A 14,757-nucleotide genomic window follows, 5' to 3' on the forward strand; every position below is an offset into this window, starting at 1 on the left:
CGGTCTACCATCATTGTGAACCTGATCCATGATCCTAAGCCATCCGATTCAAATCCGGCGGTCCAGATCCAATCCAACTGCCACATCAGCCCTTACCGTGTGGCAACCACATCATCATGCCATGTCTCGCCACGTCATCACCTTTGTTGATGTGTCTGCCACATTATCACAATGATCCTAGTTAGCCTTAGTATTGCAAATAGGTCTCTAGATAGTTTAAATAATTAGATTTAGGTCCTTAATTTTACAATAAACACCCTAGACTTGTTAACAATTAAGCTTAGGCCCTAAGTTTTTATAGTAAACCCCTTAGACTTTCTAAATATTAGTTTTAGGTCATGTATTTTTATAGAAAACTCCCTATACTTTAATAAATTAGGTTTTCAGCCTTGACCTTTTTGCAGAAAAGCCCCTGTTTAATAAAACCATCATAACGTTTTCGTTGTAGTTCCTTTTTCAGCGATTCTTGCGCCATTGGTTTCATTTTTCCGAGCTCTATCTTTCTAGATAGGTTTTTTCATGTTGTTATTTTGTTTAGTGTTCTGTTCTTAGTTGCTATGCTTTTAGTGTGTTATTTGTGTGCTTTGTCGGTAATTGTGCGATTAGTCATCAACGCCCCGGATCAGTTCGACGAACATCAAGACTAAGAGCTAGAGTACACTGAGCAACAGTAAGGAGAAGATGGTGTCCTTGATCATCTTGAGCCTATGTTTTTAAATATTTTGTTGTAAAAAATTGCATGCAATGTCATTTTGATGGGTAGTCGCCTATGTTAGGGTTTTCCCTAGATCTTCCTTTATATTCCTTGAAGCCTAAGTCACTACTACAAAACCAGCCATATGTACCGACCCATCACTACCGGTTCCTAATGAGTCAGCAGTGATGAAACATCACTGCCGGTTCATAAGCCTCGCAAAAGAAATCGGCCAACGTAACCTATGAACCAACAGTGATAACAGGCATCACTAATAGCTCAAATCATTAGTCGGCAATGATTCCCTTCACTACTGGCTGATAATAACAACTGGTAGTAAGAGAGTGGCCAGACCCAAAATTCGATTTCAATCAGCTTTTGCTCGCAGAAGCCTCACATCCTCCTCTTTGTCTCAGCCTTATCTCTTCACGTCCGCTCTCTCCTCCCCACATGCAGCTCTCTCTAGATCTCCCCACCAGGGAGCCAGGTCTCAGTGCTGCAGGTCACGCCACGGGCTTCCACGGCTTGGGAGGTGTCTGACCCCGTACTCAAGCTCGACGTCCGAAACTCCATCTTCAACTTTACCACGCTAGGCTACTTCTACTACACCAGCGGTGCGCCGGGCCACTACCGGAAGGGCCAGAAGCTTTGGGTTGATGTGCCCATGGCCAATGGCATCTACCTGCCACCCTCTACCACTAACCTGGAAGCCCTCTCCTTCATTGTCTCTCTCCTCCTGTGATAGCTAGCTCTCTCATCTCTTTCTCTTTTGAGATTACATTGGTGGGAGTGAGTTCTTGGGTTGAGGCAGATGGGACGTTTGGATGATCAGAGCTTAGATCTCCAAAAAAATTTACTGGTCTGTACTAGTAGTATCTAGATCTCTCTCTCTCTCCATTACATTGTACAATGCAAATGATGAGAAGGATCATTTTGCATCGATCTAATGACAATCTCTTTGCATCTCCAGCATCAGCGACAAGTGATTACCTCATTTCATCAGTTTGATGTCGAATCAGTTTGAGGTTGAATTTGTTTGATGTCAAATTAGTGGTGTGTTCTGTGGCTGTGGCCTTTGTGCCACCATGTTTCTTGTGCAGGCCGGAGCAAGACCGAGCCAGCACGGTGGCAACGGCAGAGCATGCTGGGGGCGGTGGGGGTAGTCGGCTCATTTATTATTATTTTTCCTGAAAATACTAACACTACCGGTGGACAACAGCCAGCAGTGATAGCAATGTGAGTATCACTGCTCGTTATGTACTACCGGTTCCAAAACCGACAGTGAAAGCCAGTTTAGAACAGACAGTGTTAGGCTATTCTGTAGTAATGAGTGGTGGTTGGTATGAGTCTTTGGGTAGATTTGCTTAGCTATGCTGTCGGGATGTTGGAAAATATCATATACTTGACTAACAAACATATAACCATGATGGTTAATATGATGATGAATTTGATCAAACAACACGGAACCTTAGGCCTTGAGCAAATAGGTGATTATGAAGGTGATCATAGATATGTCGTTGGTTTAGTCTTTGCACAAGTGACCTAAATAAGGATAGGTTCATGGAGCGACAACCAAAGAAAATCAGTACAAAAACAAGACCGATATGGGTAGGCTTAGCTGATTAATTAGGGTTCTCTAAGTGTTGTTTGGGCCAGATTGGAGGCGTGGATGAGGGAAGTTAATTCCTAGATTCCACAAGGCACAAGAGGGGGCTTCTGTGTAGGAGTTAGACTGATGGTGACACATACTAGGATGATTCTTTGTAAAGGCTTCAGAGTGATCTCCTAGCCACACACCCTAGGTAGTGTGTAATGTGCCTGATCAGCATGGGCGACATAGAGACTTTAGTCACCTGCTTGCAGGTGATGAAATCATGACTCATGGGAAAGTTGTATACCTCTACAGAGTGTAAAATCTGATATATCAATCATGCTCACAGTCATGAAAGACTTGGATCCTCATATGATTATGTGGTTTTGGTTTTTAGTTATGGTTTGTTGGTGCTGGTGGTACTAAATGGTTATGGTTTACATGGTGGTTAGCTTTGGGTGGTTGTTATTCGGTCTTTTGGGTTACATTCATTTAATAATTTCTTAATGCTTTCGAATCACATTATTGTTCCTTTACTCACATTCACGCAAATATACCATGTGTTAGCCTATTTTTGTTGAAAGCCTACATTTCATTATTTTGCCATACTTGCTGAGTACTACATGTACTAACCCTTGCTATCTCCCACAATACATATACTTCTCAGTAGTGGACTTCGAAGATTTTCAAGATGACGACCTGGTGATCTTGGAGTTTGTCTTCCGGTCGGTGCCTGTGGAGTTGCTTGGTCACTAAGGCTTTCGTCCCGCTGTTGTCGATTAGTTTACCGTCATTTAGATAATAAAGTTATTTGGTTTAAGTCTTTAATGTAAAAGTTGAATGGTTGTAAGTTAAAGTATTGCTTTTGTTACTTCACATGTGACGTCCTTATGTGTGTTAAACTTTCTGGACACACATAAACTATACTTAGTTTTGTTCGTTAAAACTGAGTGTGAAAGAGGTGGTATCAGAGCCATACAGATTGTAGGACAGCAAGCCTAGATAGAATAATCGTATCATAAAGTCATATTTTAAAAGTCTATTTTGAAAAAAAAAACTCATTCCCATGCTTTTCTGACCTCTCATTTTCTCTTTCTACTTTCCTATTCCAATCTATTGAATAAAATGAATTTCCAATATTCCCCTTTCAAAACTTTTAGTTGTTAAATCATCCTAGTTGTTTTGTTTAAAAAGGATGCATTTGAAGAACTCACTTGATGCTTCTACCCCGCATGAAGACTCCAATGATGATGTTGAAGGTACTTCGCTACAAGGAAGGATCATGTACCACAACACTGAAGATATAAAGATCCATCTCCGTGCCTCTATCAGTTTTGGTTTATCAAGTTATAGGAGGATTTTCCCTTTTTCTTCAGAAATGTTAGAGTAGAACGTTCGATGCAATCGTTAAGGTCATTAATGATAGTGTGAGAATTGTTATGGTGTTAAGTGTGTGATTTGGATCTTTTGTTTGAGTGTTAGTGTGTGATGTAGAATGTTTTGGCACCTTATCCACAGTCGCATCTTAAATATCTATATATAAAGTATAGTTGGGTTTTCCCCTTAGGCGGATCTTTTTTAGTTCTTCTTATCTTTCCTATTTCTCTTCTCCACCCGAATTAGATGGCTAGCAAAAGAAGGAGTACATGTGGCAGCAATGAGGTTGACAACAACAACAACTAGAATCCACCCCCGCCTCTTCTAATGACCTTGGAACAACAAATAGCTATGCAGCAGACGTCAGCTTATGTTCCTCCACCTCCCCATCAGCCATCAAGTCTTGGAGAATTCAAGAGAACTCATCCCCCGGTCTTCAGTCATGCATTGGAGCCTATGGATGCAGATGATTGGCTAAAGGATATAGAAAGGAAGCTACAGGTTGCACAATGCACTGACAGAGAGATGGTTCTGTATGCTTCACACCAACTAGCCAGTCAAGCTTTGAACTGGTGGGAAGCATATTGTTCTGCGCATGAAATCCCATCAGGTATCACTTGGATGGAGTTCAAAACCAGTTTCCACACTCACTATATGTCATCAGGAGATATTCGTCTGAAGAAGAAAGAATTCATGAGCCTGAAGCAAGGATCAATGATAGTAAGGGAGTATGTGACCAAGTTTACTCAATTATCTAGGTATGCACCAAGTGAAGTGGACACAGATGAGAAGAAGCAGGAATGCTTTTTGGAAGGTCTGAATGATACCATTGAGTGTTCCCTACTTCCCCAAAAGTTTGCCAATTTTCAAGCTATGATAAACAAAGATATAGTGATTGAAGACAAGCGTCGTCAAGTGGATGAGAAGAAGAGAAGATGTCATTCCAGGAACAAGGAAGCAACGCACGTCCCCGTGTGGCAACTCAAACACCTCAGCCAGGTCCTATGTTCCGCTCTAATAATTAGGACAGGACTCAATCTCAAGCCCTTGTTCAACACCCCAGCTATCAGACACTTAGCCCAACTCCACCAGCCACTCCTCAAGACAAGAATAGCCCAGCTACTCCCGCCTCAAGCAAAGGATGTTTCCATTGTGGAGAGGTAGGACACTATGTGAATATGTGTCCTAAGAAGTATCCAAGAGTGGTAACATCAACACTCCGAAATCTACTCAATTTCAACCCCAAGCACATAATAGAAATTAGACCCCCGTTCAGAACAATCATGGATAGCAAAACTTTATTCGTGGGAATGTCAACCATGTCACTGCAGAAGAAACTCAAGGTGCTCAGGATGTGGTATATGGTATGTTCCTTGTCAACTCCCAACCCACATCAGTTTTATTTGATTCTGGAGTGTTGCATTCCTTCAAAACTACTTAGTATGTTGCAGAGCATCAGTTAGACTCACGTAAACCCTGACGGTGAAACCTAGAGTGATAGTGACACATACTAGGAGGATTATTTGTAAAGACTTCATAGTGATCTCCTGGCCACATACCCTAGGTAGTGTGTAATGTGCCTGATCAGCATGGGCAACATGGAGACTTTAGTCGTTTGCTTGCAAGTGATTGAATCACGAGTCATGGGAATGTTGTACACCTCTGCAGAGTGTAAAATCTGATATATCAGCCTTGCTCATGGTCATGAGAGACTTAGGTCCTCACATGATTAGGTGGTTTTGGTTTTGGTTATGGTTTGGTGGTGCTAGTGGTACTAAATGGTTATGGGTTACAAGGTGGTTAGCTTTGGGTGGTTGTTACTGGGTCTTTTGGGTTACATTCATTTAATAACTGCTTAATGTTTTTGAATCACATTACTGTTTCTTTACTCGTATTTACTCAAATATACCATGTGTTAGCCTATTTTTGTTGAAAGCCTACATTTCATTATTTTCCCATATTTGTTGAGTACAACATGTACTCACCCTTGCTATGTGTCGTAATACATATGCTGCTCAGTGGAGGACTTTTAATATTTTCAAGATGATGACCCGGTGATCTAGGAGTGTGTCTTCCAGTCGGTGCCTGTAGAGTTTCTTGGTCACCAAGGCTTTCGTCTCGCTGCTGTCAATTAGTTTGCCATCGTTTAGATAATAAAGTTTTTTAGTTTAGATCTTTAATGTAAAAATTGAACTGTTGTAAGTTAAAGTATTACTTTTATTACTTCATCTGTGATGTACTTATGTGTGTTAAACTTTCTGGACATACATAAGCCGCACTTGGTTTTATCCGTTAAAACTGGGTGTGACACCTGAGGGCACTGGGATGGGCAGGGCGTCGAGTTCGTAGAGGAATATGCCAAGAGGACGATGGGGGGTGGGGGCACCACACGGTGGGATGTAGACGCTACTTCGGATGCATGCACGATACATTCTAGATCCACACGGCATCTACAAAAAGTAAGGCATATGTAAACCAACATATTTTACTTCTCTGGAGGCCAGCCCTGGGGCACGCGCTGAAATTTGGTATGGAGATTGGTTTGTTAATTTGCAGGAGTCAATCAATTACAACTAGTAGTTGCTAATGAAGTACACTATATGTTTTGAGGTAGTATTACCCTGGAGAGTTGCTTTGGAGTTGCATACCACAATCTACCAATTTTTGAAGTGAAATATGGCTTAAACTCCCACCAACATTTCTAAGGTTTCACCAAACTTCAAGATAGCCATGCTACAGATGAAACAGACAGTATATGTTCCTACATCCAAGACAGTTCAACTTAAGTAATCAGTACAGAAATGAAGCAACAAATTAATTGAAGAAATAGACATGCAAAAAAGACCAATAATTCACCAGCCCATATTAATAACACAGCCATGACTACCGCTCCAACACAGTTCAACCAAAGTAACAACCACTGAGCCCACAACAATATGTTCGTTCTTCAACAAACCAAAATGCTCGCTTTCGTTCTTCAACAAACCAAGGGCACAATTGAACTAATGCTATGTAAAGATCATCAAGTTCTTCAACCACCAAATTGTCATCTGATTACACAACAAAGTAACCACATTTTTTATCAAATCACCGTGGCAGTTGCAGAGCTACACAACCTCGACAATGACGCTAGTAACATGGATGAGGACGAGGCTCTGAGGCAGTGGGGACAGCGGGGCTGGCGACGCTCTGGGGATGAGGATGGCGCACGGACGACGGGGATGAGGACAATGTGTGGGCTCTGGGGAAAAGGGCGGTGCAATGTAGGCGGCATCGACTCCGAGGTAGAGGATGGGGCAATGAGGACGGCGTTGGCTATGGCATGCGGGCTTTAGGGAAGAGGATAGGACGAGGCAATGGGGATGGGGGGGGGGAGCAGCGGCGGCTCTAGGGATGGCGATGGGGATGGCAGCGTTGGTGAGACAACGGGAATCGACAAGTGCGCAAGAGAGGAATTGAGAGGCTATGGCTAAGTCCTGTTTATATAGGGATAGAGTATCAGTGTTGGTTGAGGTATACAATGGGCACTGATACTAGAATCAGTTCCGGTTGTATAACCCAGCGGGCACTGATAGTTGGACTATTAGTGCTGGTGTTAAACTCCAGCCAGTAATGATAGTTGGACTATCAATGCCAGTTTTTTCCTAGAACTGGCGCCGACATTGTTTTCTCTCTTTTGACAAAATATTTTGTTGTATATCTAGGTCTATAATTTATCTTATATTAGGGTTTATACTGGACCTATAATTTGTGTAGTACTTTATCATTATTTTTTTTGTAGGAATCAATTTCTTGTATATTTAGGTTTGTAATTTATTGTATATTTGGTAATTAAAGCTTTTTATTTAATAGAAATTAAGGTATATTCTTTGTAGATACGAATTACATCTATAACTATCATACAACCGCTCAATAAATGAATTATTGTTTTGGAATCTCAGTGCTCAAACTCGAGCTTCAATGAAATATGGAGAAAGTGAAAATTAACTAGAGTATCTTCACATAGTACAAGAAATATACCTTCATAGAGGGGCGAAAAAGAGTGACCGGTGCCGAGGAAGCTTGGGGAAGAGAAATATGCCTTTTATAGACAATAGACTTATTAGTGCCAGCCCGTAATACGAACCGGCACTGATACTCACTATCAGTACTGGCTCATAGTTACCAACCGGCACTGAAGTATTAGTGCCAGTTCAATCCGGCTCGATCGTTGATCGAGCACAGAAAGTTATGAACCGGCACTAATACTTCATCAGTGGTGGTTCTATCATAACCGACACTGATGAAGCAGCACGGATGACTGTTTATGTTGTAGTGACCCCTTTTGTAGCTATTCTTAATTTGAGAAGGTTTGTAGAAGTAGGAGTGCGTAATCTCATTTGTTACAAACTATTGGTTCCTTTAATTCGTTGTGGTTATATCTCTTGACATATTAGTGGCAAAAAAGGTGTATTAGTTGCGACAAGCAAAGTGACTATACATATACCAATTTCAGATGAACTCTATATTAATGCGAACTAATTTGTCTAATGCTGCTGATATGTAATATTAAGGTTACTCCCAGTGCATAGTATCAAAATTCTATATACAAGACTGTCACATCACAGGGAGAGCATTAAATCGATATGTTGAAAAAAATCTTACAATACATAGTATCATATTATTGTTTCCTAAGTCTCTAAAGATAATTAATTATTGTATGTGTTGTGAACAAATCCATTGTATCATACAACACAATACAAACTACACGGATTCCAGTCTTGGATATCATGCCCAAGTTGTATCTTATATAAGACATCGTTTCTTTCTCTCATCCACTACTACAAAAATTATTTTTAGAGGCGGGTGGTAACTCGTTTTCACAGGCGTTTAGTGCAACCACCTGCGATCGAAGGCCTGTAGAAATGAATGATTTCCACAGGCGCAAAAGTGACCGCCTGTGGAAATCTATTACCACAGGCAGTTCACTTAAGGAACCGCCTGTGAAAATAGGTTTTCACAGGCGGTTCCTTAAGCGGATCGCCTGCGATAATCGGTCCCTCAATCGATATTTTTTGAACCGAAAAAAAGTAAAAAAAAAAAAAAATTGGACCGACCAGGAACCCCACACGGTCACAAGTCACAAGTCGCGCGTTTTTTGGCACTCGAACTCGAAACCTGTCGGGTCGCGTGAACCCTCCCCACCATCATACTAGAGAACGACTACTAAACATATGAGCATATGTAATTCTTTTGATATCTACAATCTAAAACTTCAAACGATTATTTGGACATCTAAATGACTTCAAATGAAAAAACTTTCAACTACAAAGTTGTAGATCTCGTCGAGAGCTACAATTTTCATATAAACTTTATCCTCATCCGACTTTGTATGAAAAAATTATGAATTTTTAAAGATAAGATGTCACATATTTCTACAGGCGGTTCCTTAAACAGACCGCCTACGATAATATGGTCATTTCTACAGGCATGTAGAAATGAATGATAGTTTATTTTCAAAAATTCATAACTTTTTTATACGAAGTCGGATGAGGATTATGAAAATTGTAGCCCTCGACGAGATCTACAACTTTGTAGTTGAAAAGTTTTTCATTTGAAGTCATTTAGATGCCCAAATAATCGTTTGAAATTTCAAATAATTATTTAGATATTTAAATGATTTCAAATAAAAACAATGTCAACTACAAAGTTGTAGATCTCATCGAGAGCTACAATTTTCATATAGATTTTTTTCTCATCCGACCTCATATACAAAAGTTATGAATTTTTTAATGGATGATCATTTCCAGAGGCGGTTCACATAAGGAACCGCCTGTGGAAATGACCATTTTTACAGGTGGTTCCTTATATGAACTGCCTGTGATAATAGGCAGCCCGTAACCGCAGGAGACCCTCGCTAATTGTTCAGGCAGTTTTTCAAATAAACTGCTTGTAGAAAGTTACCCTAAGTGTCTCGAAAAATAGTTTTTTAAGTAGTGATCTTTAATTATTTGCCATGTTAAAAAAAAATCCTACATGACAACTAATAAATGTGCATGATATAATGCACTGGGAGTAGCTAATGATCTTAGACAAACATGCACTACCTTAGAATAGCACATTAGTCATGGGTGATAAACGTTATTAGTGACGGGTTTTATATTTATCATTCTGAACGCGTCACTAATGATGACACATTAGTGACAGGTGCGGATCCGTCTCTAATGATGGTCACAGTGATGGATCATAACTGAGACCTATCACTGATAACCATCATTAGTGACGGGTGGCTTTCCACCCCATCGCTAATGTTCTACCATCAGTGATGTTTGTGTACAGCGACCTGTCCCTGACCCATCATTGGTGACCGTCATTAGTGACGGATGGCTTTCCACCCCATCACTAATATTCTGCAATCAGTGATGTTTGCGTACAACCACCCATCACTAATGATCTTCTTTAGTGAATTGTAATATTTTCACCCATCACTAATGTGCTAACTCCCCTAGGTTTTCCATGTTTTCTGACTACATCCTGAAGCAAAGTCGGGATTTGACAACCGTCTTCTCCTTCAAACATAATATAACTATGCACATTCATATATCCATGTCAAGATAAACACATCGAGATCACTCAAGTTTATATAATAACATTGAGATCACAAATTACATAAGTCACCTTGCTTGTTTTAGTTTACTGACAATACCATGCTATAATCAAAACGTACAATAGCTCCAGTCCACATCAAAATAGTATAAATACATAAGTCTAAAATGAAATCACAAATTACATAAGATTCATAATGTTATGTCCCTATAATGGAACTCGTCTTTTGGAGAGATAACTTCGGTCATTATAAATGAGATGATTCTTCCTCGAATGTGGAAGAGTGCAGCAGCCTCGATGTTAATGTCAAGGAAGCTGTATCTCTGTTGAACGTAAGTAGTTATAAAAAAGCTATACAATTAGCTTAAGAAAAATCATTTTATCATCGAATATTAGTAATGAATGAGAGTAATTATGAAAAACTATGTAATTATCTTAGATTTCATATCATTTGCTGCAATGGTTAGCAGTGCGTGACGCGTAACGTAGAAGCTGTAGACGTTACCTGGTGGTTATTGATGGTACTAAAGAGGGAAAAAACCTATCAATTCAAAAGAGAAAAAAAAACAGAAATAGTAGAGTATTTATAAATAGGCAAAATAGCCCTCATAGCACTCTCTGAGACGCAGTTTTCCCTTGTACCATTATTTTTTGCTACCTTGGAAAAATAGCAGGCGGTTCCATCGGAGAGTTCCTCCGTCTAGCATTCAGCCGTCAGCCCTCTCACTCACGGATCGAGTCCGTCTGCACGCACGTAGGCGCTCACAGAAAAAATCCCGATTCGGTCGAATAGAACAAGATCCCCATCTCCTGGCACTCGCAGGCACACGGGAAAACGCCCGCTTCCTCGCGCGCTAAGTCCAGCTCCGGCGATCCACCTCGTCCTCGCCCTCACGCATCGAATCCATCCGCACGCAGGTACGCGGCCCACCCCTGCTCGTCCAGCGCCACCCGTCGCCCTGGCTGGAATTTGTCATCTGACCTGCCGCCCGCCTCTAGATCACAGTCTCCAGCGCCGCCATTGCTGCTCGCAAGATGGATCCGCAGCTGCAGGATAGAGACGGGTATGCAATCTTCCTTTGTTTTTGTAAGAACAAATTCCAATTTGTGGACACTTTGCAAAGAATTGCAAGAACAAGATTGCAAACCATGGCACCTTGCCTCACCATCCACTATACAAGCGAAAGAGGTACGTACTTCACAATTTGTGGAAATCACCAAATCTATCACTAATCTTGTGTGCAAATAACCAACTGCTTTCTTTGTAGGAAAAGAGCCAAGAAGGACATGGCTGCTCCAAGTACACCAAACAAAAGGGCGAAAACAACTTCAGCTGCTGCTACAACTCCTAAAAGCCCAGGTCCAGTCAGTAGAAGCCGGTCTGGATCCATGACCCCAGGGAAGGATTGAATTTGTGAGATTCAATAGGACAGTAGCATTGAATTTTGTAAGAGCCAGTGTGTAAGCTGGAGTTCTTGTGTGTGCTTTATCTCACGTTGCACATTTTGCTGCTGTCTGTTTTCTTGGGCATTTTTGTGAAGTTCTGAACAAGTTTAGTGTGTAAGATAATATTCTGTACATGTTCTAAAGTTCTTGTTAAACTTCTGCTGATGCCTATTTTCTTGTTAAAATTTGGGTCCTATTTTCAGAACAATGGCTGCCTGAACTTGTGTCATTGCTTTGCTTTTCCTGGGCGTTTTGTTTTGTTCAAATATGGGTCATATTGATCAAGGAAGGTGAAAGAAGCAGAAAGTGTGAGAAGTTAACAGAGTGCTAGACGGAGCAATGGATCTGGGCAATCGGATGCTATTTTTGCAAGGTAGCAAAAAATAATGGTACAAGGGGAAATTGGGGAGTGCTATGAGGGCTATTTTACATTACAAATATGTCTCTGCTACCATTTACTGTGATAACAGTTTTATGTGTCAGTGTGTGAGGCTCCTTCGAATAATACTTTGAATCACAATGAATATAATTGTCAAAAGCCCTACATACTAAGAGGGATCCATTGGTAAATATATGAAAAAAGTTTGAAAAGTTCAATATATAACAGTCATGAAGAACTTACACGTCGAGGATTCGTTTGACCAAAGTATAGTCACGTTCTCCCCATTTATCGTCAAGTCCTACTATTGGTCTTGTTGAATCGAGGTATCAAACCAAGTTCCACTTGAGAGCAATGACCAGTAAGATCCAATGACCACCCGTATTGTGGGTGGCCATCAAGTATCCCTTCTTCAAAAAGTGACTCAGCGCCCAAGTCACATATCCCACAGCGAATTCCCTATCTTATTCCATCACCGAAACTGTTATAATTTAGGGGTCAAGGAATCGGAAGGGCTCCTTCTTTCTCGTATCTTGCACCAAGTGTCTACGGATAAGAAGTTAGTTAGATTAGAGAATTAATGGTAATAATTAATGAATGTCTAGTTTGAAAGGGTTTATAATGTGAAGCATCGTAATAACCTCACGTCCAAGGCATCAAGGTTGAAGAGATTGTATAAGTCATTGAAGTCCACAATGAAGTAGTCGCCCCCATTCAAGAAGTGACGATTTTGGTATTGGACGACAATGTAAGTCTTCCTCACTCTACAACCTTGTAGGTAGTAATTATACAACTCGGCACAATGTTGTCCCACCCTGCGAAGTGGATCTACAGATAGCAAGGGCTTCCCAAGCTAGAATTTTGGGTTAGCATTAGTCCAAGTTGCTCCTACCTTGTGCTTCTCGATGATTGAGTCCTTACCAGAGGGCTTGGACTTCTTTGGCAGCTTCTTCTTGGACCCTGACTTGGTCTTCTTCTTCTTCTCTGGGCTGGCCTCAGGTTGCCTAATTGGAGATGGCGGAGTTGGTAAAGGCGACGCAACTGACTCATGTCGAGGTTAAGGATTGGGTAGGGAACGCGGTGCACTTGAACATCCAGACGGATCGCTCCTAGTTGGTTCCGGGTGCACCAAGATGGCCCCCTTCTTCCATTTGGATCCTTTGAAGATGAGCTTGATCCAGTTTTTGGATCTCATCATTGGGGGAGACGGGCAAATCTATGTCTCTATCATTGTCATGTACAAAATCCACGAAGACCACGGCATAGTTAGGACATATCAAGACCATATTTAATACTGAACCTCTGGATGCACCTGGCCCTTTACAACCACAATTTGGTACCAACCAGGTCTTATAAACAGTGAGCATGGCATGATCTCATTGATAAGGACTATCATATTCGGCTCCATAGATGGACAGAAGTCAGGTTGTTCAACTACCTTGGAGGCTTGACTATTCTTCAGTCCAGCAACGGGGCTATCAGTCGCTGGTGCACATGTATGGCTTCCTATGTCACAACCTTTGCAGGAGGTCTTGATAAATGTTCTTTGTTCGTGTCAGGGTCAATGCTTACAAATCGATTATACCCGACCTCTTTCTCTTCTTGTACATCCCGACATGTTGGGGGAAACCTATATACTAGCCCTGGGAACTATACACGCCTCGCACACGACCTGGGTACTCAGGGTTTCCCAGCATCATGGAGAGGTCATCATGTTCTCTGACCCCGGTGAATGAACCTTCGGTAGATTGGGCTACTATTTCTTTCACTTTTTCAACGAATGACTGGGTTTCATAGCTTTTGAAGGAAATTTCTTCGCTTTCTAACAGCTTAACCCTCGCTCGCAAATACAATCGCAATTGTCCCAAGAATTGCAAACAAGGATTCTTGCGGCCTTCGTTGGCTAACTTTTCATCCTCCGCCTGCTATTTCTCCCTTTTCCCCACATACCCGGTTGTGTCCAGGTTGTGATTCTACTTGTTTTTTGCCAGAAGCTGCTTCTTTTCGGAACTCTCCTTTTGGAATGCCTCTAAGCTCTTCAGCGCCACAAAAGCTTCCCAATCCTCCCTTTTCTTATATGGGTACTTGCTGAAGGGCTTCAAACCTTTTTCCATATACTCGTTCATTTCTTGTGGCTTCTCCAAAGTTTGGTGATTATTTTCATAGCTACCTTGAACCCCTTCGCTTTTATGTTTTCTAGAAACTCCAGAAATGTATTGATGCCATCATTAAACAAGGCGTTCTTTTGATCCACAGCGAGGTCATCGAACTTTGGAAGGATCAATGATACCCTCTCTCAAGCATTAAGACATGAAAGCTTCCGGAACCTCTGCAAGGCCTTCTTCTCCATTGGCATGCAGTCATCATCGATTTCCGTAATAGTAATCTTGTTTGCCAACCACTTTGTTTGTGTCCTTTGCCTTAGTACTCGAGCACTACTGGCACCTGCTTGTGAAGATTTCTGACTGGGATATTGTACTTCATCAGAGGATCCTGATGAAGACTTGTTGGCAGACATCTAACAGAAATGACAGAGTACGTACAATTGACATAGTAACTATATTCACTTTTAGGATTTTCTTATAAATATAAATTAACATCCAAATATGATACATGTTATCTATGGTGAAGGATCTTAATTTCTACATAGGCAAAGATAGGTCCTAATCTCATTCGAGGATATAT

The 14,757-nt window shown here is 41.1% G+C and overlaps 1 long non-coding RNA gene across 1 annotated transcript; it reads left to right on the forward strand.

Moving 5' to 3' along the window:
• The first annotated feature begins 10,958 nt into the window (after positions 1-10,958).
• LOC133914311 (uncharacterized) lies at positions 10,959-11,900 on the forward strand. The gene is made up of 3 exons (XR_009909227.1): positions 10,959-11,165; positions 11,247-11,436; positions 11,516-11,900. It is a non-coding gene; the product is annotated as an uncharacterized LOC133914311 (long non-coding RNA).
• The last annotated feature ends 2,857 nt before the right edge of the window (positions 11,901-14,757 follow it).

The sequence above is a fragment of the Phragmites australis genome, chromosome 4 (genome assembly GCF_958298935.1).
Source record: "Phragmites australis chromosome 4, lpPhrAust1.1, whole genome shotgun sequence".
Classification (NCBI taxonomy): domain Eukaryota; kingdom Viridiplantae; phylum Streptophyta; class Magnoliopsida; order Poales; family Poaceae; genus Phragmites; species Phragmites australis.